This window comes from Pseudophryne corroboree, chromosome 4 (genome assembly GCF_028390025.1).
Source record: "Pseudophryne corroboree isolate aPseCor3 chromosome 4, aPseCor3.hap2, whole genome shotgun sequence".
Taxonomy (NCBI): Eukaryota; Metazoa; Chordata; class Amphibia; order Anura; family Myobatrachidae; genus Pseudophryne; species Pseudophryne corroboree.
The window spans coordinates 774,541,780-774,568,494 of NC_086447.1; the positions used below are offsets into that span (position 1 = coordinate 774,541,780).

The 26,715-nt window shown below is 44.9% G+C and overlaps 1 protein-coding gene across 1 annotated transcript in view; it reads right to left on the reverse strand.

Annotated features, from left to right (window-relative positions):
- The window catches only part of TRAF5 (TNF receptor associated factor 5), a 192,559-nt gene extending 167,138 nt beyond the window's left edge, over positions 1-25,421 (reverse strand). The window contains exon 1 of the mRNA XM_063918266.1: positions 25,013-25,421. The gene's annotated coding sequence lies outside the window, so the exon portion shown is untranslated. The remainder of the gene's footprint in view (positions 1-25,012) is intronic.
- Positions 25,422-26,715: the final 1,294 nt, after the last annotated feature.

The following is a 26,715-nucleotide window of genomic DNA, read 5'->3' on the forward strand; positions in this document are numbered from 1 at the left end:
AGGCACGTCAGACAGTCCGTACGTATACTGGCAGGAAAAAGAGGCAATTTGGAGGCCCTTGCACAAACTGGCTTTATTCTACCTAAGTTGCCCTCCCACAAGTGTGTACTCCGAAAGAGTGTTTAGTGCCGCCGCTCACCTTGTCAGCAATCGGCGTATGAGGTTACTTCCAGAAAATGTGGAGAAGATGATGTTCATTAAAATGAATTATAATCAATTCCTCCATGGAGACATTCACCAGCAGCAATTGCCTCCACAAAGTACACAGGGAGCTGTGATGGTGGATTCCAGTGGGGACGAATTGATAATCTGTGAGGAGGGGGATGTACACGGTGATGAATCGGAGGATGATGATGAGGTGGACATCTTGCCTCTGTAGAGCCAGTTTGTGCAAGGAGAGATTAATTGCTTCTTTTTTGGTGGGGGTCCAAACCAACCCGTCATTTCAGTCACAGTCGTGTGGCAGACCCTGTCACTGAAATGATGGGTTGGTTAAAGTGTGCATGTCCTGTTTATACAACATAAGGGTGGGTGGGAGGGCCCAAGGACAATTCCATCTTGCACCTCTTTTTTCTTTCATTTTTCTTTGCGTCATGTGCTGTTTGGGGAGTGTTTTTTGGAAGGGCCATCCTGCGTGACACTGCAGTGCCACTCCTAGATGGGCCAGGTGTTTGTGTCGGCCACTAGGGTCGCTTATCTTAGTCACACAGCTACCTCATTGCGCCTCTTTTTTTTCTTCTTTGCGTCATGTGCTGTTTGGGGAGTATTTTTTGGAAGGGCCATCCTGCGTGACACTGCAGTGCCACTCCTAGATGGGCCAGGTGTTTGTGTCGGCCACTAGGGTCACTTATCTTAGTCACACAGCTACCTCATTGCGCCTCTTTTTTTTCTTCTTTGCGTCATGTGCTGTTTGGGGAGTATTTTTTGGAAGGGCCATCCGGCCTGACACTGCAGTGCCACTCCTAGATGGGCCAGGTGTTTGTGTCGGCCACTAGGGTCGCTTAGCTTACTCACACAGCTACCTCATTGCGCCTCTTTTTTTCTTTGTGTCATGTGCTGTTTGGGGAGTGTTTTTTGGAAGGGCCATCCTGCGTGACACTGCAGTGCCACTCCTAGATGGGCCAGGTGTTTGTGTCGGCCACTTGGGTCGCTGAGCTTAGTCATCCAGCGACCTCGGTGCAAATTTTAGGACTAAAAATAATATTGTGAGGTGTGAGGTGTTCAGAATAAACTGAAAATGAGTGGAAATTATGGTTATTGAGGTTAATAATACTTTGGGATCAAAATGACCCCCAAATTCTATGATTTAAGCTGTTTTTTAGGGTTTTTTGAAAAAAACACCCGAATCCAAAACACACCCGAATCCGACAAAAAAAATTCGGTGAGGTTTTGCCAAAACGCGTTCGAACCCAAAACACGGCCACGGAACCGAACCCAAAACCAAAACACAAAACCCGAAAAATTTCCGGTGCACATCTCTAACCTTTATACCGGAGAGCCTCCATATTCTTTTTGGAATCTGCATCCGCGTTCCACTGGCGAATCCACAACGCCCGCCTAGCCGATACTGCCATGGTAGCAGCTGTTCAACCCAAGAGTCCAATATGTTTCCTCGCCTCTAGCATGTATGCGGCAGCATCTTTGATATTCCCAAACTTAAGGAGTATCTCATCTTTATCAATCATGTCAATTTCTGATGGCAAGCTTTCTGACCACTTTTCAATAGACCATTAAAAAAAAAAAAAAAGGTACTGTACCTGCCAAAAAGGTACAGTTGGAGGGTATGCAGAGAGAGTTAGATTTGGGTGGGTTATTTTGTTTCTGTGCAGGGTAAATATTGGCTGCTTTATTTTTACACTGCAATTTAGATTTCAGTATGATCACACCCCACGCAAATCTAACTCTCTGCACATGTTATATCTGCCCTCCCTGCAGTGTACATGGGGGGTAATTCTGAGTTGATCGCAGCAGCAAGTTTGTTAGCAATTGGGCAAAACCATGTGCACTGCAGGTATGGCAGATATAACATTTGCAAAGAGAGTTAGATTTGGGTGGGTTATTTCTTTTCTGTGCAGGGTAAATACTGGCTGCTTTATTTTTACACTGCAATTTAGATTTCAGTTTGAACACACCCCACCCAAATCTAACTCTCTCTGCACATGTTATGTTATATCTGTCCCCCCTGCAGTGCACATGGTTTTGCCCAACTGCTAACAAATTTGATGCTGCGATCAGATCTGAATTAGACCCTAAGAGTGTTGTGAAATTCCTCACAACAGTTTGTAGTTTCTAGCAACCGTTCCAGGGCTACATACACACTATGCAATTATCATGTAGGACAGTAGGGTCCAACATATTGGCCCTCATTCAGATGTGGTCGGAGGTGGAGTCCGTTGCAAATTACATATTGTCGGTACCTTGCGCATGTGCAGGACACGCTCTGTGTAAACCCGAACAGGTACTATGACAACAGGCACAGATTGGCATCAGACCGTCAGTGACTGGGGGGCAGCAAAGGCCTCCGGGGGGGGGGGAAGGGGGGGGGGGGGGGGGTTGCACCACTGCTGCAGTAGAAGGAAGGGGCCAGGATCTCAGTCAGAAGACGGAGCTTTCCTTGCCTCTTGGTAGCTCCTGCAACGGTTGGCTTGCGTGACCCCATTGGTCACGCAGCCAGCCAATGGTGCCAGGGATGCCTACTGTTGCATTACCACATTAGAGATATCGCTGCTGCTTCTCTATATACAGCAGCGATAGCCCCTCCAGCAACATCTGAATGAGGGCCCATTCGCACACAATGTACATCACATTGTCCCATCCGACATGCAGTACATCAGATGGGACAATGCGATGAATGACGTGTGTAAGCGCAGATTGACGATTGGTCAAAACCACCAAGATTGGAACGATTTATCGTATAATGTGTACCCAGTCTTACATAAGAAATGTGTGAGAGAAAAAAAGGATCTACTAATAATCCACTGAGTTTTATATGGATTCTTGTGAAAAGATGTTATTCTCTGGGCAACTGGAAGTTACTAATAAAAATTATTTCTCTTACGTCCTAGAGGATGCTGGGGACTCCAAAAGGACCATGGGGTATAGACGGGATCCGCAGGAGCTTGGGCACACTAAAAAGACTTTTACTGGGTGTGAACTGGCTCCTCCCTCTATGCCCCTCCTCCAGACCTCAGTTAGACTTTGTGCCCAGGAGTGACTGGACACACACTACAGAGTTTCTCTAGAAAGACGTGTTAGGTTTTTTATTTTCAGGGAGACCTGCTGGCTACAGGCTCCCTGCATCGTGGGACTGAGGGGAGAGAAGTCAGCCCTACTTCTTCTTAGTTAAGGGCTCTGCTTCTTAGGCTACTGGACACTATTAGCTCCAGAGGGTTCGATCACTTGGTTCGCCTAGCTGCTTGTTCCTGGAGCCGCACCGTCACCCCCCTCACAGAAGCCAGAAGAAAGAAGCCGAATGAGTATTAGAAGAACCGAAGACTTCAGTGACGGCAGAAGACTTCAGTAACGGAGGTACAGCGCAGCGGTAGCGCTGCGCTCCATGCTCCCACACACTTCACCAACGGCCACACATTGTTCACCAGCGCCATTTTCTTGTATATCTTCAGTGCTGCAGAGACGCTGGCCCGGACGGGGGGGGGGGGGGGGGGCACATATATTTGGTGCTTTTTCATTTTATGTTAACAGCGCTGATCATATTACTGGCTTGTGTTAGTGTATGGGCGCTGGGGTGTGAGCTGGCATACTCTGTCTGTGTTTCTCCCTAAGGGCTTCTCTGTGGGTCTGTCCCCGGGCTTGTGGACTGTGTGAGTGTGGGTGTGTCGGCACGAGGTGTCGACATGTCTGAGCCTGGGTGTTCCTCCCCGGAGGAAGTTATGGGGGCTGCAGAAGAGGATTTAAGTATGTGTCTGTCGACACAGCCGACTGCTGATTGGATGACTATGCGGAGTACACTGAATGCGAATGTGGCTTTACTGTCAAAGAGACTGGATAAATCTGATTCTCAGACACAAACATGGAGACAGTCGGTGGAGGACGCCTTGTCTCAGGTACAAACAGTCTCAGGGTCACAGAAGCGTGCTTTTAACCAGATGGCAGATACAGGTACCGACACGGACTCTGACTCCGATGTCGATTTGAATGAGGCTTCTTTGCATCCACGGGTTGTGAAGAGTATTCAGTACATGATTATAGCCATTAAAGATGTTTTACATATATCTGAGGAACCTGCCGTTCCTGACACAAGAGTTTGTTTATTTAAGGGGAAAAGACCTGAGGTAAAGTTTCCCCCCCTCTCATGAAATGAATGCGATTTATGAAAAGGCTTGGGAGTCGCCTGAAAAAAGGTGGCAGATTCCCAAGCGAATTTTGATGGCATATCCTTTTCCCTCTGACGATAGGGAAAAATGGGAGTCGTCTCCAAATGTGGACAAGGCTCTATCCCGATTGTCCAAGAAGGTGGCGCTTCTGTCTCCTGACACGGCTGCCCTCAAGGATCCGGCGGATCGCAAGCTGGAGACGACTTTGAAGTCCATTTTCGTCAATACTGGTGCATTGCTCAGACCTGCTGTGGCGTCGGTATGGGACGCTGCAGATTACCTAAAGGATGCGGCGAGGGATGTTGGCCTCTTGGGATCGAGAGCCAATGCCATGGCGATTTCGGCCAGGAGGGCGCTGTGGATTCACCAATGGAATGCTGATTCCGACTCCAAGAAGAATATGGAAGCGCTCCCTTTTAAAGGTAGTGTCTTGTTCGGTGAAGGCCTGGCTGACCTGGTATCGACCGCTACGGCGGGTAAGTCATCTTTTCTTCCTTATGTTCCCACACAACAGAAGAAGGCACCACATCAGCAGATGCAGTCCTTTTGGCCTAATAAATACAAAAGAGGTAAGGGCTTGTCCTTCCTCGCTTCAAAGGGTAGAGGTAGGGGAAGGAAGTCGCCTGCAGTATCAGGCACCCAGGACCAAAAGTCCTCCCCTACCTCTACCAAGTCCACCGCATGACGCTGGGGCTCTCCCGGGGGAGTCCCTACCGGTGGGGGGGGGGTCGTCTCCGATTCTTCAGTCAGGTCTGGGTTCGTTCGGCTCTGGATCCTTGGGTCTTAGACATAGTGTCCCAAGGGTACAGACTGGAGTTTCAGGAGATGCCCCCCAACCGGTTTTTCGTGTCGGCCTTGCCAACTTCTCTTCCCGAAAGAGAGGTGGAAAGGGATGCGATACAAAAGTTGTGTCAACAGAGGGTCGTGATGCCGGTTCCCCAGTCAGATCGGGGGAAAGGGTTCTATTCGAGCCTCTTTGTGGTGCCGAAGCCGGACGGTTCGGTCAGACCGATTCTGAACCTAAAATCCCTCAATCCATACTTGAAAACTTTCAAGTTCAAGATGGAGTCTCTTCGAGCGGTGATCTCCAGACTCGAATGGGGGGATTTTATGGCGTCAGTCGACATAAAGGATGCTTACTTACACATCCCGATATTCCCTCCTCATCAAGCCTTCCTGAGGTTCGCGGTGCAGGATTGCCATTACCAATTTCAGGCGTTGCCGTTTGGGCTTTCCACGGCCCCGAGGGTTTTCATGGCAGAGATGATGGTCCTCCTGCGCAAGCAAGGGGTCACAATTATCATGTAATTGGACGATCTCCTGATAAAGGCGAGGTCCAAAGAGCAGTTGTTAAGAAATGTGGATCTCTCCCTGTCGGTTCTGCGACATCACGGTTGGATACTAAATTTGCCAAAGTCTAAGTTGATCCCGGCCACTCGGCTGCCCTTCCTGGGCATGGTCCTGGACACGGAGATACAGAGAGTGTTTCTTCCAGAGGTCAAAGCTCTGGAAATCCAGACCATGGTCAGGGAGCTCCTGAGGCCGACAAGCGTGTCAATTCATCAATGCACTCAGGTACTAGGGAAGATGGTTGCGGCTTACGAAGCCATTCCGTTTGGCAGGTTTCATGCCCGGGTGTTTCAGTGGGATCTGCTGAAAAAATGGTCCGGGTCTCACCTGCACATGCACCGGAAAATAACTCTTTCTTCCAGAGCCAGGATTTCTCTCCTGTGGTGGCTGCAAGGCTCTCACCTTCTAGAGGGACGCCGATTCGGAATCCAGGACTGGGTCCTGCTGACAACAGATTCAAGTCTCCGAGGCTGGGGCGCAGTCACGTAATGAGGAAAGGACAAGACAAAAGAAATCCTTTTTGGGAGCACTCTTATTGAAATTAGTGATAATAATCAATCAATATACTGTAAAATGATATGATGATGGATGATCTAAAACTTAACTTTTATTCTGTTCGATTAAAATATCGACCTATATGGTCCAAAATTTATTTAAAAATATCTAGTTAATTATTCAAAATAAAAATAGAAAGAAAGGTGAAATATAGAATAAGTGAGAGTAAGCAGAATAGAACTGCTCCACCAGTGCTTTCACATGAAAATATAAGTGATCATCTTGGTGATATCCACAGTGCCTGGTATTCCTAAACGGTCCCCCTTCAAAGTACTAGCCAGGTCTATCCTATCAGCTTCCGAGGTAGAAGATCGGGCTACTCTCAGGATAGTACGACCTTGAATAGTAAAGATGACATATGAAGGAAGAGAGAACCCACTTCTACTGTCTGTACTCCGCCTGCTATACGTCACTGGATGAATTGGCCCCAGGCTTTTCCAGATGAGAGAGTGTTGGAAGGGAGAGCCACTACCAGTTTTTAAATGGAGTAGATCAGAAATTGATTATTCTACTTCCACTTAAGAATAGGGCAGAAGAAAGGAAGAAGCACTTCTGCTTTCTGTTGTGACAGCCAAATGTACGCTGATAAGGGCAGAACCCTTGCCAGCACAGCTGTCAGCCAGATGAGAGAGTGCTAAGAAGAGGAGATAAAGTTCTAGTAAGTATGGAAATAATCAGAAATGTATGATTTAATTGAACTGATTCATACAGATAACATTCTAAATTATATAACTAATCTCCTCTTATGCTCCTATACCGATATACATGGGAGTATTAAGGTTATGGCTGATTTCCATATACAAGAAATCAAATAAAGTTCACACACTTTGGTTATATTATATCCTGAGTATTAATTAATCAATCAACATGTGCTAATGATTCCATTGAAGATAATTGAACAGAGATGGCACACTGTGGTAATTAACAAAATGATAAGCACCTAAAACACCTTAGATCAGAGGTTCCCAAACTGTGTGCCGTGGCTCCCTGGGGTGCCTCGGGACACTTGCAGGGGTGCCCTGGGTTGGTGGTCCAGGACCAATTCAAATTATTCATGGTCAATATAATAGGCAAAACCAGTGCTGGTGGCTGCCAGTCATAAAATATGTGGCCAAACAGAAGCAAATCTTGTCCCTCACCACACAACTGACCCTAAGGATGACATATAAACACGATCTACTTAATGTAATATTTCTTTCTAAATTTCTTAATAAGAAACTTTTGGCCTAGGGGTGCCGTGAAAAAAATTCTGATATTCTAGGGCGCCGTGATTCAAAAAAGTTTGGAAACCACTGCCTTAGATAATAAATGTAAGCAGAAAAAATTCCTAATCTCTCACATGAAAGTATTGAAAGAAACAATGTTGCAGAAAAATTCTCCAGCAGTGAATCTGCAAATTCAGTTAGTTGGTATATTAAATTTGTAACAATTCAACAGTGGGGCAAAATAAAAACTATCTCCTAAGCTTGTAACAAAAGGAGTAGTCCCAAGTGTGCATAGTTATGTAGGCTATTTAAATAGCACACTATGATACACTGATTAATTCAAAAATTGATCATTTATATTCATTACATCGCACAATACTACAGTGGAAGTATAATCAGACTTTGTATACTGATTAGTTCCAACAATTGTTATCCTTTGCTAGCACAAGGGGTGCAGTAAATCTGCAAGTTCATTTCAATTTAAACAAATATAAAAAATGAAAAATCCACATATATATATATAAATAATGTGCAGCATGAATAGCAGGTACAGCAATGTCTTTTACTAGCACAAAGGTGCAAGAAATCTGCCAATTATAGAATTTCATTAGTTAGTATATTGAACCTATGGTAGTTTAGACATAAGATAAACCACATAGCTGTAAATAATATACAACATATGAATCAAATACAACAAAGTATCTCGTAAATATGCAACATATAAAATATGAAATAAATGCACCTTTTTAATGCTTTCGTTTTTGTGCATTAAATGAGGACAACAATGAATAATTTAGAATAATGAGGATGCTAAACAGAATGTATTAGTGCATTTAAATATTGAATCATGCACCTCAATTGTTTAGCATATGGTGTGGGGGGAAAAAGAGGGGGAGACGTGATGAATAAAGCCGTGGTGGAGATCTGTTTAAGGGTATTAGACAGGGTTTAACCAGTCACAAATCCAGCCCAATTTTTATACCGGCGTCAATCAATCACCTCCAGAGTTCCGGCCCGACCCGCTCCCGCCTCCCCTCGCACACCCTCCACCATACAGCGGGACACAAGATACACAAGAATCCCCTTTGGTGGTCCCCAGGCGTGGGCGCACAGCGCAGGGCGAGGGGGAGGGAGGGGGGGGAATGAAAAGGGGGGAGGATGGAGGCCGTGAGTACTTTGTAAAAAATATAGACCAAGGTGTTACCAGTCGCCGCTCCAGCAGTTTTTGGATGCCGGCGTTACTCTGTCATCTCCGCAGATCCGGCCCAGCCCGTTCCTACTTTCCCCCACACAACTCTTACGTGTAACCTCACTGTTAAGGTGCTGCGGCCACCCGAATTTCAAACGGGGGGCGTGGCCGTACGACGTCCCTTGATGACGTCAGTCCCTACGTACGTTTCACCGACGGGCTTGTTCATGGGAGCCTCAATCCTACTAGCCCAGCCACAGCTTTATATAGGGCTGTGTAAATGGACAATGATTATCCAAATTGAAACAATTGTACTGATAGAGTTTAGTCTATTATGCAATAATGGGCAGTCCTCCTAATGCCAGAATAATACAATTAGTTGACACTGAATTTAAACTATTTATTTGGTGTATAGGTCTAAATAATTTCCTTAATGAGTTGGTAAATTGATGTTTAAATTATATTAACAGGTGAGTCTAAGTGTAGTAAGCCCAGAAACCGAACAAAACAAGACATAATTAGGTAGATCTAATTCCATGTGCTATTAAATATAGATTGAAGAAAGTTGTAAAAATTAGGATGAGATGTGAAGAATATATAAGAACTACCACAATAGATGAATTAATTATAAAGAGAGTGTTTACTGATAGAACTATATAGGTACATGCATGGCAATCTGTATAAATGGCAATCTCCACATATTTCATCTATAGATATATGAAATTCATATTTGTCCAATTATCATTTAAGAAAAATTATTTAATCAATATATTATTTTGATAGATAATTATATATTATTAACTAGGGACACATGTAGGCATTAATATGATTCCAAAGGGATTTGTTTGTGAATAGAATATAAAATGAAAGTGATAATAAAATGATTGTGGATAGTTTCGCCCTTGGATAAAGTTAATTACCAAGGGTGGTGACTGGGTGACGTGAAAGGATGATAGGTAATAGATTGAGATAAAAACTAATAATGATACTGTAAAAATATTGCTATTGGGACTGTGTAAAAAAATGTGTGAGTGCGGCTTTATAAGTACACACAAAATAACAAAGTGAAAAATATATATATAAAAAAATATATATAAAAAGAAAAAAGGGAGAGAGATGGAAAAATATATGTGAAGAAAAAATGTGTAGATTATCAATTGTTGAAAATAATTTTTTTGGACTTTTAAACACCAAAATAAATCGACGTGAAGTGAAATTGATCATCAAGATAAAAATGCAAAGAAGGGACAGCAGAGATATATTAGGTTGTGTGTCAAGACATGAAATTGCTGAGTGAAGAAATATGAATAGTATATGAAAATGAATGAAGTATACCAGATGGAAATATAGAAAGAATAGTATTTTGGAGACCCAAACTGGGTTTTCTTTGTGAGATCACCATTTATTAAAACATGTCATGTATTTATATCGAGCATTATACATTCTATTCCTAGAGAGATGTGTATATATATATATATATATATATATATATATATATATATATCTCTGTCCCTCTTGTAGGGCTTTAAGATCAAAAGAGATTTACTCGAGAAACACACTATAGTTTATATTTTCGTTTAAGCCACGCGGTATCAAAGAATGTAACTTAAAGATCCATTCTGATTCTTTTTTCTTTAGTTTGTTCATTATGTCTCCTCCTCTCAGGCCCATTTTAAGATGTTCTAGGCCAAAGATTCGTAAGTCTTGGGTTCTACTCTCGTGAGCCTGAAGAAAGTGTTTGGCAACAGTGGTTAAGGTCTTAAATTTGGATGCATCCGATCTGGCATTACGAATACTGCCTATGTGTTCCAAAGCTCTGACTTTAAGCATGCGTGAGGTCATACCCACATATTTCAAATCACAGGGGCATGTGATACAATAGATTACATTTTCTGTTCTGCAATTGAAGTAGTCCTTGATCTGAATGGACTGATTGTACCTGTCCATAATAACTGCTTGATTGAAGATGTGAGGACAGGCCTTGCAGTTTCCACATGGGTAGCTGCCCTTCAAAGGGATACGGGACCTCGATGATTGTGAAAAATGGCTCCTCACCAGTTGATCTCTAAGGTTAGGCGCTCGTCGCCAACTCATATTAATCTTATTACCTATGCGTTCAGACAGATCATCATCCATTTGTAATATATGCCAATGATTTTGTAGAATTTGACTAGCTTCTTTCCAGTTGGCACAGAAATCGCCTATGAATCTCATTGTCCCTGTTTTATTTGTTTCTGGATGCTTTTTATCCGAAAATATCAGAGACTCACGTTGTACCTTGCTCACATCATATTTAGCTTTCTTTATCAGGCGATTACTGTAGCCACGTTCTTTAAGTCGACTACTTAATTCAACACACTTCAGTCGGAAGCTTTGTTCGTCTGAGCAATTCCGTTTGAGCCGAAGGATTTCACCCTTGGGAATATTCCTAACAGTTGGCGGGAAGTGTGCACTAGAGGAGTGGAGGAGACTATTGGTCGATGTTTCTTTCCTAAAGATCTCCGTGGCAATCTTATTATTATCATCTCGATAAATCCTAAGGTCTAAAAAGGAGATGCTCTCTCTACTGCTGGTATAGGTAAATTTCAAGTTGATGTCATTGGTATTAAGGGTTTGGATGTATTGAAACTTGGTTTCAGGGCCGTCCCATATCATGAAAATATCATCTATGAAACGCATCCATGTGATGATATGGTTGGTGTAGTGCTCTTGGTTGTCATTAAAGACAAACTCTCGCTCCCACCAGCCCAAAAACAAATTTGCATATGTGGGGGCACAAGCTGCCCCCATTGCAGTACCCCTTAGTTGGATATGGAAACGATTGTTAAACAGGAAATAATTGTGATGTAACAAACACTCCAAAAGTTCCAACAAAAATTCCTGAAAATCACCAATTCCTTCTATAGATAAAAAGTATCTTACTGCCATAACCCCCAAATCATGTTTAATGGAGGTGTACAGAGCCTCAACATCGAGGCTCACCAAGATGTGTGATTCCTCCAAATGTACATCATGGACCTTTTTTAGTACATCAGTGGTATCCTTGATGTAGGAAGGAAGGGTCAGGACATGATGTCTGAGATGCACATCCAGAAAGCAACTGGCTTTCTCTAGAAGGCCCCCATTGCCTGGTATAATGGGCCTTCCAGGGGGGTTTTTAACATTTTTATGTACTTTGGGCAGTAAGTAGAAGGTTGGTGTGTGGGGATGTGGCGTAGCCAAATATTCCCATTCTCCTTTTGTGATGGTTCCCCCTTGCAGTGTCTATCAATTATTCTCTTATATTTTATGAGAAAATTTTGAGTGGGGTCAAATAAGGTAATTCTGTAGCATGAGGTGTCACTCAGTTGGCGTTTAGCTTCTCTCAGATAAAGGTTAATTGGCCAGATGACAATGTTTCCACCCTTATCTGAGGGCTTAATTAGAATATCATCCCAGCTACGGATTTGTTTGAGGGCTTGCTTTTGTGAGTGGGTCAGATTGCCAATTTTCCGATGATGTTTCTGTTTCTGATATAATTTATCGAAGTCCCTAGACACCAAGTTGAGGAATACTTTTATTTCTGGACATATGTGATCACCTGGGAAAAATGTAGATTTCTTTTTGCACGTTGGTCGTGTGTTCCGTGGATTTAGATCTTCATAGGGTTCCACCTGTTCATCAGCTAGTTCTTCCAGGGTCCTAATTGCTTCAATATCTTGTAGTGATAGTACATCTGTGGGAGTAGTTGTTGCCTCACCCTTTTTTTGGTTAAAGTACTTGGTTAGTAACAACTTTCGACCAAAGAGTCTTAAATTGGTTTCCCATTTGAATGGATCAAGTACAGATGTCGGCGAGAATGAAAGACCCTTTTCTAGGACTGAAGTCTGGTCAGGGGTCAGTATATGGTTAGACAAATTAATGATTTTAAGTTTGGTTGCTGACTCAGCGGAGTTGTTTATTTTCTCCGCCTGGATGGATATCGATGTGGCTGGGGAGACTTCCATTTCTCTCTTCCCCTTCTTCCTTTTGCCCCGTCTCGTTTTGGTTCGTCGGGGCGTCCACGGAAGGTACCCCTGATATCCTCTAAAAAAGAATTGGATGAAGAGGAAGCTGTGGTCCGGGAGTTAATACCCCGTCTTTGATTATAGATCTCTCTAGAGTCAATATCTTCAGTATCAGAGAGTTCTATCTCAGAGGATGATGGTGTTTGATCAGATCTTTGTATTTCTCTCCTATTTGGTTGTTTTTTGATATTCTGGGTCCACTTAAATATGTTCCCCGTAAGAAAGTCCCTCTTATCCCTAGAGAATTTAGATTTTTTTTCTCTCTATTATCACATCCTCATAAGTTTCCAGTTCTTTTTTAATTCTCCCGAATGTATTTTGAAATCCCATATCCTGTTCCCATTGTTCCAGTTAGAGTCCAATTTGATCAATTTCTTTAGTGCATTCCTCTAATCTTAGATGGTTATGCTTAATGAGGATGGCCATTAGTTCCTGTGAACATTTTAACAGACTGGTTTCCCATTCCTTGCGTAGGTTCTCAGTCACGCAAGGAAGACATTTTCAGGGAAAGTGGTCAAGCCAGGAATCTTGTCTCCACATAAATGTTCTCGAGTTGAGAGCCATATACAACGGCCTGCTGCAAGCAAATAACCTTCTTCAGGGTCTCCCTGTCATAATCCAGTCGGACAACATAACAGCAGTGGCGTACGTAAACCACCAAGGCGGAACAAGGAGCAGGGTGGCTATGGAGGAGGCCACAAGAATCCTACGCTGGGCGGAACAGCACGTGAGCGCTCTGTCAGCAGTCTTCCTCCCGGGAGTGGACAACTGGGAAGCAGACTTCCTCAGCAGACACGATCTCCATCCGGGAGAGTGGGCTCTTCATCAAGAGGTATTTGCAGAAGTGACAAAGCGTTGGGGAATTCCTCTGATAGACATGATGGCGTCTCGCCTCAACAAGAAGCTTCCGAGGTATTGTTCCAGGTCAAGGGACCCCCAGGCCAGTGCAGTGGACGCCCTGGTGACTCCGTGGGTGTTTCAGTCGGTGTATGTGTTCCCTCCGCTTCCTCTCATTCCAAAGGTGCTGAGGATCGTTCGACGAACATGGGTTCAGGCGATACTCGTCGTTCCAGATTGGCCACGGAGGGCCTGGTATCCGGATCTTCAAGACTTACTAGTGGAAGATCCCTGGCCGCTTCCTCTACGAGAGGACCTGTTGTTGCAGGGGCCCTGCGTGTTTCCGGACTTACCGCGGCTGCGTTTGACGGCGTGGGAGTTGAGCGCCAAATCTTAGCTCGGAAGGGTATTCCCGGGGAGGTCATCCCCACTCTCCTTAAAGCTAGGAAGGAGGTTACGGCAAAACATTATCACCGTATTTGGAGGAAATATGTTTCATGGTGTGAGACCAAAGCAGCTCCCGCGGAGGAGTTTCACTTGGGTCGGTTTCTCCATTTTTTGCAGGCAGGCGTAGATGCAGGCCTGAAATTGGGTTCCATAAAAGTGCAGATTTCGGCTTTATCTATTTTCTTTCAGAAAGAATTGGCCGTCCTTCCCGAGGTTCAGACTTTTGTGAAGGGAGTGTTGCATATCCACCCTCCATTTGTGCCGCCGGTGGCGCCGTGGGATCTTGAAGTGGTCTTGCAGTTCCTTATGTCTCACTGGTTTGAACCTTTGCGTAAGGTTGAGTTAAAGTTTCTCACTTGGAAAGTGGTCATGCTCTTGGCTCTGGCGTCGGCCAGGCGAGTGTCAGAGTTGGCGGCCTTGTCTCATTTTCCATTCGGATAGAGCGGATTTGGGGACTCGTCAACAATTTCTGCCGAAGATGGTTTCTTCGTTTCACATTAACCAACCTATTGTGGTGCCTGTGGCTACGGATGCTGTGGCAGTTCCAAAGTCTCTTGATGTTGTAAGAGCTTTGAAAATTTATGTCGCCGGAACGGCTCTTACCAGGAAAACAGAGGCTTTGTTTGTCCTGTATGCTTCCAACAAGATTGGAAATCCTGCTTCTAAACAAACTATTGCTCGCTGGATTTGTAATACGACTCAGCAGGCTCATTCTTCGGCTGGGCTACCGTTGCCGAAGTCGGTAAAGGCCCATTCTACTAGGAAGGTGGGCTCTTCTTGGGCGGCTGCCCGAGGGATCTCGGCACTTCAGCTTTGCCGAGCAGCTACGTGGTCGGATTCAAACACATTTGCTAAGTTTTACAAGTTTGATACCCTGGCTGATAAGGACCTCATGTTTGCTCAATCGGTGCTGCGGAGTCGTCCGCAGTCTCCCGCCCGGTCTGGAGCTTTGGTATAGACCCCATGGTCCTTTTGGAGTCCCCAGCATCCTCTAGGACGTAAGAGAAAATAGGATTTTAATACCTACCGTTAAATCCTTTTCTCCTAGTCCGTAGAGGATGCTGGGCGCCCATCCCAGTGCGGACTGTTACTTGCAGTTGTATTATTGCTGGTTGTATTTGTTTACACAATGGTTGTGTATTAGTTTTATTCAGCTTGCTGCTGTTGTTAATTCATACGGTTATCTGGTTTCATACTACTCCAGTTGTACGGTATGTTTGTGGTGTGGGCTGGTATGTTTCTCGCCCTTAGTTTAAACAAAAATCCTTTCCTCGAAATGTCCGTCTCTCCTGGGCACAGTTCCTATAACTGAGGTCTGGAGGAGGGGCATAGAGGGAGGAGCCAGTTCACACCCAAAGTCTTTTTAGTGTGCCCAAGCTCCTGCGGATCCCGTCTTTACCCCATGGTCCTTTTGGAGTCCCCAGCATCCTCTACAGACTAGGAGAAAAGGATTTACCGGTAGTAATTAAAATCCTATTTTTGCCTAGAAGCAAACAGTGACAAATATGTGACACAACTGCGGCATATATCTATGGCACATTATCTTTTAAGGGTATGGGTCGTTGGATAGACACAACTTAGGTCGACAGTCATTAGGTCGACCATGGAAGGTCGACATGCATTAGGTCGACAGGTACAATAGGTCGACATGTCAAAAGGTCGACATGAGGTTGTTGACTGTTTTTGCTGTCGTTTTCTCCGTAAAGTGACGGGGAACACAAATTAGTGCTTCGCTCACCATGCTTCGGGCAAGGTGCCTCGCTCCACTACCGCTTTGCTCGGCACAGATTACCGTTCCAATCGTAGTCCACGTGGATCCATAAGAATTAAAAAATCCAAAAAATGTGAAAACCTCATGTCGACCTTTTGACCTGTCGACCTAATGAGTGTCGACCTAACGACCGTAACCCATTTTTTAATCATGTGTCATTATAATTTCCATTTACCTTTTGTAGAGAAATGTGTATACATTTGTGTCAGGGCCATAACTAGGTGTGTGCGTGCAGTACTGTCGTACAGACAGCATGGCCCTGTCGTTGCCCAGCGACCCATGCTTCTGTATAGCGGGATGCAGCCAGTACTGCTGCAGCAGTGTCACCCGCAGTTTTCTTTCAAAGCTCCAGGAATGCAGCATACAGTCTGTGCAGCCCCATGAGCAGTCTCCCAATGCTAGTGGCCCTGTCCCCTCTGCATGGCATCATGCGCGGGTATGGGACTCAAGGTCGACACCAAAAATGTCGACACACCTTAGGTCGATATCAATTGGCCGACATACCTTATGTCGACGTCTGAAATATGTCAACATGGACAAAATGTCGACGAGCAAGGTCGACATGGAAAAAGGTAGACATGAGTTTATGTTTTTTTGGTGTTGTTTTCTTCGTAGAGTGACCGGGAACCCCAATTAGTGCACCGCGTCCCCTCGCCATGCTTCGGGCAAGGTGCCTCGCTCTGCTACCGCTGCGCTCAGCACAGGTTACCGTTCCCAATTGTAGTCCACGTGGATCGTAAAGTATGAAAAACTACAAAAAAATTAAGAAAAAAAAAGTGAGTAACTCATGTCGACCTTGTTCAGGTGTCGACCTTTTTGGTGCTGACCTGGGGGTCAATTCAATTCACCGACAGTTGAATAGTGCCGTGAATTAGCTCCCGGCGCTATTCAATACAGCGCCAAGTGACACTCAATTGTCAGGAATTCTTCTCTCACCCCGGGGGATAAGAGAAGAAATCCGACAAAAGTGCTGCCGTGCGGCCGACGCGAGGCTGATTCTGTCGGGAATCAGCATCGCGGCGGGGAGTTAAGTCGGAGAATGCCCGTTCTCCCAACAAATCAACCTGTTAAGTCCACGAGAACAGGCATTCGCCGACTTAACTTGAGCTGAATTGAATAGCGCCGGGACCTAATTCCCGGCGCTATTCAACTGTCGGTGAATTGACTCGACCCCCTGGAGTCCGGATTCCATCATGCGCTTAGGAAGCGAGGCTGGCACAGGGTGTTCTCTTGATTTGTGTTGTGCGTATCGAGCCTATCTTTGGCGCCTGATACTGTATGTAATAAAAGGAAACAAACATGAACAAAGCTGTTCAGTGATTTCCAATACAGAGCTATGTAATAATGAATGTTATAAAAACATAGCTTTAGTCTAATGATTTAAGGTCTGTTTTGCTGACAATCTCATGCTTTAGGCACAGACTATGAGCATATTTAGGGCATTTCTGTGACTTCTCTCTAACACAGGCCTCTAGACCAGTGTTTTCCACATCTGGTCCTCATGCACACCCTAACACTGCATGTTTTCAAGATATTACTGGTAGATCTATTATTTTAGTCAATTAACAGATCTGTGCTTCAGCCAGATGATCAGGAAAACATGTCAGACATGAAACAAAACAAAGTCCCGCTGGCGGTTTGGGGGTTAGGCAGTACAGTGTACAGGCTACATACTTATTAATGGTACACTGTACCGCCCTACTTTCACCTCTACTTATAATACAAGGGAGTCAGAGGCTGTAAATATACCTTCAGAGCTGTATATGTCGAACAATTAGAATTTGCGATTGGTCTCTCGAACACAGGGGTATATTTACTAAGCTCCCGATTTTGACCGAGATGGTGTTTTTTCTTCAAAGTGTCATCTCGGGAATTTACTAAACTCAAATCTCGGCAGTGATGAGGGCATTCGTATTTTTTTGGAAGTCCAAGAAAAAAAATACGAATGAATACACCATCGGTCAAATACAACTGTTTTTTGATACAACTCGGTAATTTACTAAAAAGTGTATTTCACGAACACTGCCGGCAATAGCCAAACACTGCCGTGAAAAAATACAAATCGTAAAAAAAAGCAGATTTAAAACAGACCTGCTTTTTTTACCGTGTTCTGATAGGCATGCACGGATCCATGAGATCCGTGCATGTTTATCAGTGGGAAGGGGTGGGAAAGTGTTAAATTTTCTGGAAAAAAATGCGTGGGGTCCCCCCTCCTAAGCAAAACCAGCCTCGGGCTCTTTGAGACGGTCCTGGTTGAAAAAATATGGGGGGGGAAATGTCAGGGGTTCCCCCATATTTCAACAACCAGCACCGGGCTCTACGCCTGGTCCTGGTTCCAAAAATACGGGGGACAAAAAGCATAGGGGTCCCCCGTATTTTTGAAACCAGCACCGGGCTCCACTAGCCAGGTACATAATGCCACAGCCGGGGGACACTTTTATACTGGTCCCTGCGCCCTGGCATTACATACCCAACTAGTCACACCTGGCCGGGGTACCCTGGAGGAGTGGGAACCCCTTAAATCAAAGGGTCCCCCCCATCCAGCCACCCAAGGGCCAGGGGTGAAGCCCGAGGCTGTCCCCCCATCCAAGGGCGGCGGATGGGGGGCTGATAGCCTTGTGAAAAAAATGTGAATATTGTTTTTAGTAGCAGTACTACAAGTACCAGCAAGCCTCCCCCGCAAGCTGGTACTTGGAGAACCACAAGTACCAGCATGCGGTGGAAAACCGGGCCCGCTGGTACCTGTAGGGTTCCGGTATGAATGGTCGACCATGTTATGGTCGACAGTCATTAGGTCGACCACTATTGGTCGACATTGACATGGTCGACATGGACACATGGTCGACACATGAAAGGTCGACCTATGAAAAGGTCGACATGGGTTTTTTTACTTTTTTTGTGTTGTTTTTGCGTAAAGTGACTGGGAACCCCAATTAGTGCATCGCGTCCCCTCGCATGGCTCGCTTCGCTTGCCATGCTTCGGGGATGGTGCCTTTGCTCCGCTACCGCTTCGCTCGGCACACTTTACCGTTCCAATCGTAGTCCATGTGGATCGTAAAGTATGGAAAAGTTCCCCAAAAGAAAAAAAAAAGATAAAAAACTCACGTCGACCTTTTCATGTGTCGACCTTTCATGTGTCGACCATGTGTCCATGTCAATGTCGACCAATAGTGGTCGACCTAATGACTGTCGACCAGTGATCGCGCTGAGCCCAACAAAAAGTGGGTCCCAGGGACCCCTCACTTGTAAAAATTGGGGTCCTACCTGTCCTCCTCCGGGTCCCATCGGAATCAAGGTTTTTATTAATGATTCAAATATAAAACCAGATATTTGGACACTACAAAAGTGTTGCAACGGGGTAGGAGGTGACTATGCTGCTTGACTGTTTAGCAAACAGGACACTGCACCAGATCTGTAATTAGACATTTTGGTGCACTCTGGCAGAAAGTGAATCGTTGCCACCCACAAGAAAAACAGTAGACAGTGCGCGCCGAAGGCGCGCAGCAAAATTTTAGGGGCGCTGGTTTGTGGGGAGGGGGCGTGGTCACATACTAGTGCCAATTCACATTACACCACAGTAATGCCGCTTATACATACTGCACCATATAGAACCTCCTATACACACTGCACCATATAGAACCTCCTATACACACTGCGCCAGGTAGAACCTCCTATAAAAATTTTAGGGGCGCTGGTTCGTGGGGAGGGGGCGTGGTCACATACTAGTGCCAATTCACATTACACCACAGTAATGCCGCTTATACATACTGCACCATATAGAACCTCCTATACACACTGCACCATATAGAACCTCCTATACACACTGCGCCAGGTAGAACCTCCTATACACACTGCGCCAGGTAGAACCTCCTATACACACTGCGCCAGGTAGAACCTCCTATACACACTGCGCCAGGTAGAACCACTTATACACACTGCGCCAGGTAGAGCACGTTATACATATTGCGCCAGATAGAGCACGGTATACACTTTGGACAAGGTAGAGCACTTATACACATAGGAATATGCTGATAAGAGATTAAACAAAAAAAAAGTTTTCCTTTATTTCTAGCCCATTCACTTGACCCCACTACAGAAGACATAATTCCAGTTGACAATGGAGTGATACGGCTTAGATTGGGAGAAGACTGGCATATACCCATTATTAGGCAACCAATGACTTCACATCTGAACCTAAAAGTTCCAGAGGCTGACACTTATTGTATCATCATCGAGGCCGGTATATAATGCTGGGACTTATGGTCCCATGGTACGTTGTGATGGGACTTATGGTCCAATCACCCCTGCTGGCACATCATGCTGGGACTTTTGGTCTCCTCACACCCCCTAGCACGTCATGCTGGGACTTATGGTACCACATATCTTAATTGCTGTCCCTCCCAGGAGTCTAACGGAACATTCTTAGCAGACAGACAGGCGCGTCCCCTCATTTAGCAGAGGGCTCAGGGTCACACCGGCCCAGGTGAGCTGCTGCATAGAGAGACGATCATCCAGTACATAGCAGGTGCCCCCGGTGATCAGGTAATCCGCCATCATGCACCGTTTTCCATATGGATTCAATACACACACACATACCATAACTGAGCATCTCTTGATTCCATGCTCACACCATATAAGTGAGCATTTCTGGAACACACTCTCTCACACACACACGCACACTCACTCACTCACACACACTCTTTCTCTCACTGAATTTCTGGATTGCATACATACACGGGAGAGCTGTGACACAACTGGGCTCCTTCCTGTCCCGGCGGTTGCTAGGACGCTGTCATGGCAACGCGCCAGAAGACGTGCCCGGGGAGCCGGGGGTTAACTCAGTTTGTTGTGACCAGCGCGGTCCCTATGTAAGGATAGGCGGCTGGCGCCACAGCCCCCAAGTGAATCCGGGTCCGGTGCAGAGCAGAGCGGAGGGAGAGGGAAGAGAAGGGAGGGAGATCACATGCTCCATGGTCTCCTCCCTTTCCTCTGCAGTTGGAGAGCAGAAATGATTGACGGCACAGGACAGCGCTGCTCATTGGTCAGAGCGCGTCCTGAGGGACCCTGCGTTTTTTTATTTTTGAGTCCCCACCGGCAATTATGGGGTAAAATACGCGTTATAGCGCGTATTTGCGAACACTGTCGACCATAACATGGTCGACCATGTGAACGGATACCACCTGTAGTACTACTACAAAAAAAATACCCCAGAAAAAAACAGGACACACACACCGTGACAGTATAAGTTTATTACATACATGCACACCTCCAAACATACATACTTACCTATGTTCACACGAGGCTCGGTCCTCTTCTCGATGTAGAATCCTAGGGGTACCTGTGAAAAAAATTATACTCACATAATCCAGTGTACCTTCTGTTCTTTGTATAATCCACGTACTTGGCAAAACAAAAAAACGGAAACCCGACCACGCACTGAAAGGGGCCCCATGTTTCACATGGGACCCCTTTCCCCGACTGCCAGGACCCCCCCTGACTCCTGTCAAAGAGGGTCCCTTCAGCCAATCAGGGAGCGCCACGTCGTGGCACTTTCCTGATTGGCTGTGTGCTCCTGTAGTGTCTGTCAGGCTGCACACGGCAGAGATACAATGTTGCGCCTATGCGCTCCATTGTATCCAATGGTGGGAACTTTGCGGTCAGCGGTGAGGTTACTTTCGGTCAACCGCAGATCCGGCCGAGATTCATTGTGTTAATGTCGGCAGTGTTTTACTATTCACTCCCGTAAAACACTGCCAAAAAATACGAATGACATCGACATCGGAAAACACGAAAATGCAGAATACGACAGCTTAGCAAATTAGTCGTAATAAATTCAAAAAGTTGCAAATTTACACTTGCGATGTCATTCGTGTTTGAACTTTAACCTCATTCTGAAAAATACGAATTTTAGTAAATATACCCCACAGATCTAGTCCGGCTAATGTGTTGTTAATTTTACTGACTCAAAGACTAATGCTTGTCATACACTAGGATGATATCGCGTACAAATGTACGATTTTGACGTGTCATTCGATGCCTCGTGTGCACATCTTGCGTGTTTTGGGTAAGATTACGATGCGATGCGCAGCCCCACAGGTCGAATATCGCATCAAATGATGATACGTGCAGCCCATGTTGTCCGTCGTAATCGTATGCACATCGTACCATGTTTTATGTACATACAATGCATCGTTCGATCAGCGTCATTCTGAGTGACATTTTTTTTCAAGGTGATCACGTGCTTTTTGTGAGCCATACAATCGCTCGATAGATCGTATGTTTCAATGTTTCATCGTATGCACATTGTGTGTCCAAAAAAACCAAATCATGTGTCCAGAGCTCCCAGGAGAATTGAAGGGAAATCGTGACAGCAATCGGATAGGATGCTGGTCGTCCTAGTGTATGGCCAGCATAAGCCAGATTCGGTGAAATGGGCATAGTTCAGATAGAAATTCCCCCTGTTCACAGTAAGACCCCCCGCTGCTTACAGCTCAGTTGCAGCAGCTGCACCCTCACATCTATGCACAAGGTACAACTTTCTATAGCTGACATCTCACCTTTTCAAACTTGTCGATTTGCACAAGTAGGCTCATTCATTATTCACTGCTATATGTACACGGCAACCAGCAGGGGCTGAAGTACAACTAATGCTGGGCATACACGCTACAATCATCTATCCAGTGCACCCGATATCAGCGTATCGGCCAGGTTATTGCAACGTGTATACAGGCGACCAATGTAGTAATATTGATCGGTCAGACATGCCAGATCGTTCAGCATGTCCGATTCGATATTCTGAAAGGGTCATGTCAGCCGCACTGGACAGTGTATACTCCGCTTCGGCCGACTGATGGACATTTCCCATGTTCCTTCACACGGGAGGAACGGAGAAATGTCTCCTTACCGGGGGCAGAGCGCCGATGTCATGGCTAATACACTGTGAGAGATCTAACAGTGTACGCCTGCGATATCTGCACTGTCAGATAAAATGCCTGTTGGTCTGTGTATGCCCAGCATAACACATGTTCTTTCTTTAGACTGGTGATTGTTCAATAACAAAAAGTTATCTCGAAAAGCGTCAGCAGGAGGAGATAACTCCCAGAAAACGGTCAGTTGACACCCATAAACGCCCTCTTCCTGTCAATCTCCTTGCGATCGGCTGTGCGAATGGATTCGTTGCTAGAAGCATTGCACAGCAACAATGCTCTTTGTACCTGTACGACGCGCGTACGCATTGCGGTGCATACGCAGTTTTACCATTTTTTTACCTGATCGCTGCGAAAATCGGCAGCGAGCGATCAACTCGGAATGACCCCCTATATCTCCAACAAAGATCAGAGTGGTAGGGGAACAGTATCTTGGTAGAACCCTATAATGGCACTCCTTTGCATCTGATCTTAGAGGTGGACTCTGTTTCACAAAGAGTTACAGAAAAGTGTTATCCCTTCTTAGGCAGCGGGCGATATTTAATTACCACTGCCGATCCGGTCTAAAGTGGCAGGGTAGCGTCTAGTTTCTCTTCGTGGAGAGGACCTTTCCGATAACCCCCTGGGTCCATGTCACAATCTATTTGGAATAGTAAAGTGTAGCAAGCGGAGCGGAACGAGACACCGAGCCCGAAGCGTGGCAAGCGAAGCGAGCCCGCAAGGGTCCAATGCTGCATAGAATTTTTTTTTTTACCCCAAACGAACGGGGAACGAAGAAAACATTTAGGCGCTGTAAGGGCGGAAGTTCTCTCCTGCCCTCTAGTTTTGTCACTTCCAGGTCCTGAGCACGAAGGTAACATAGACACAACCAAAGTGGCAGTGATATGTAATTTTTTTTACCGCGTTTGTCATGCCCAGAGAGGCTGGGTTAAGCCATGTAAAGCAGCTAAACCTGACCAAAGTTTTGGGCGAGACGTGAAAAGTCCCATTTGAATGCTTAAACTGGTCACTTCTTATTTATTTCAGCTCGCCACCCACGGAGAGTGCAAACGGAAATACAGGCACAGGCAACCCCTCACGCCCGATCGGAGCAACAACTGAATGGCTCTGTTGGGTACCATCTACTGGCGAGAAAGCAATTGAATCTTGCCCATAGTACTGTATGTACTATGGCCCTCATTCCGAGTTGTTCGCTCGCTAGCTGCTTTTAGCAGCATTGCACACGCTAGGCCGCCGCCCTCTGGGAGTGTATCTTAGCTTAGCAGAATTGCGAATAGAAATTTCTTAGCAGTTTCTGAGTAGCTCCAGACTTACTCAGCCATTGCGATCAGTTCAGTCAGTTTCGTTCCTGGTTTGACGTCACAAACACACCCAGCGTTCGCCCAGACACTCCCGCGTTTTTCCCAGAAACGCCAGCGTTTTTTCGCACACGCCCAGAAAACGGCCAGTTTCCGCCCAGAAACACCCACTTCCTGTCAATCACAGTACGATCACCAGAACGATGAAAATTCCTCGTTATGCCGTGAGTATAATACCTAACTTATGTGTAAAATAACTAAGCGCATGCGCTCTGCGAACCTTGCGCATGCGCATTAAGCGACTAATCGCAATATAGCGAAAATCGGCAACGAGCGAACAACTCGGAATGACCACCTATGGGAGATACCCTGCACAGAAATAAGACTCTTGACATTTTTTATGTACTTTCCTTACATATAAGCGACCTCTTTGGGAATATACAGTATATTTTTTCAAAACAGGAAAAAATTAAATGAGCATGAACGTCTAGGAAGGAAGAACCATAAACACAGTTTCTGAATTTCCAAGTGAGATATGAGCTGGCAAAATGCACCAACAAGTGTCTAGCAAGGGGAAGCTGGTACAGGACAGTAAATCATGGCAGTTTAATGATGTCCGCATGCAATCCCTGCGCTGATTCATTGTTCCTGCCCATACTGTATTCATATCAATATAGCAATATTCATAATTTTCCAAACCAAACCTACAGTATAATTTTCCAAACCAAACCTACAGTATGCTTCATTTACATAATGAGCTAAGATAAAAGCGCACCATACAAGGAGCAAACTCTGGTGCTGCAGTTTGTTGGACTACCAGTCCCAACATATTTTCACGTTGTAGTTGAGCCTGTCTCTACGGGTTGCCTTCCTTCTCTACACACTGTAGGCAGTGGCACAGTCTACAATGTACTTACAGCTGCATGGAGCTCACACACAAAACAACAATAATAAAAGCTTCTGTTTAGAGTATAAAGGACTACAGACTTATATGTCCAATATAACCCCATTACTAAGCAGGAGTCACGGAGAGATGTGAGGAGGGTAACCTTACCGTGTCTGTGTGTGGCACAGGCTCCTGGCTGTCAGGACTCATCAGCGTGTGTCCGTCCCACTGCGCCGCGCCCGCATTGTAGCGTCCGCTGTATGTGACTGCGCGCAGCAATAGCGACAAGTCTTATTTTCGCTTTCACCCAGATGAGGGCGGAGGGAAACAGAGCTCTGCTGCGGCTGATTTGTTTAAAGTTGACTGCTCGGGGCGGTGTTCAGGCAATAGGAAGCTCAGCAGCCTGGAAGCTATGTACAGTATATACCATCATCATCAAAGTGCAACTCGCAACGTGGGCAGCTCGTGTATGTACAATCAGCCATCGCAAACCATAAAGAGCCACAGGTTCATTCCTTACTCTGCCAAGAAAAGGGTTGCTCTCCAGTAACTGACTACACCACTAGGGGCACTATTAACATGCTTGCCTAACAATTATTAAACTATATGGTACTTTTTGCATCCAGTTTGCATTACCTCCCAACATAACCCTCTTCAGGAGGGACATAATGCTCTGCTTCTGGACTTTTCTCTTAATTTGTGATTGCTGGTATCTGTTTTGAACAGGTTAATGGATAAGAAAGGTGTTTCAGCACAGGTGATGACAGTCCGCAGACCCTCCAACATGACCCGCCCCACTAGGTACAAAATGCTCTGTTTCTGGACTTCCCTCTTAATTTATGATTTCCATCACCTGTGTTGAACTAGTTGAATGATAGGAAAGCTGTTTCTTCACAGGTGATGGCAATAATAAATTAAGAGGGAAGTCCAGAAACAGAGCATTTTGTACCTAGTGGGGCGGGTCATGTTGGAGGGTATGCAGTCCTAAATTAAGAGAAAAGTCCAGGAGCATTCTGCCCCTTCAAGAGGGGGTCATGTTGGGAGGTATGTTTGTACGCTGAACCCTTATTTTTGGTTGTAAATGCTTAATGAGTACCACTCTAATATTGCATATTCATGATTATTATTATTATTATTATTATTATTATTATTATTATTATTATTATTATTATTATAATAAGGAAAAATAACCGCAATTTACATGAGTATATTGAGACACAAAACTTGAGGGGTGATTTGCACAGTATACAGCAGTTCACAGATACAAAGTCCTTTCCTTAGACAGCAGGACAGTAAAACAATTTTATTGACCTTTCAACGATTGTATTGCCTACATCTTTCGTAGATTAATCAATTTAGCATGATGTGCCGCCCCTATTCTTGGCTGCGCACATTACAAAAAACTAGCGATATTATTGGCTAGGAAGAAGCTTCATCTGATTTTTTCTGAGGCACCTCATGGCCTCTCCTTTGAATTCCTCCCTTAGAATTTGAGGAAAGATAAGGATTCTGTTAGTGCAAAGAATAATTTTAGATCTTGGGTTAAATTTATGATTATAAGGTTGGATTATGGCCAAAACTATTAATAGATTTAGAGTTGAATCTCAGGGCAGGGTTATATTTAGGGCTTAGATTTATGGTATTGCTTTATGGAATCATATTTATGAATATTAATATTTAATATATCATATATGGTATTTAATATATGGATATATTTCAATTAATATGCATTTATCATATATATCTGCAAATATATTATGTCAGGCTTACAAACTAATTGGCTGATACATATATGCAGTCCTTATACATATGACTTATGAAGTTATTAAGTTAAGATTCCTTAAAGAGAGTTCAAGCTTGAATATTACCGC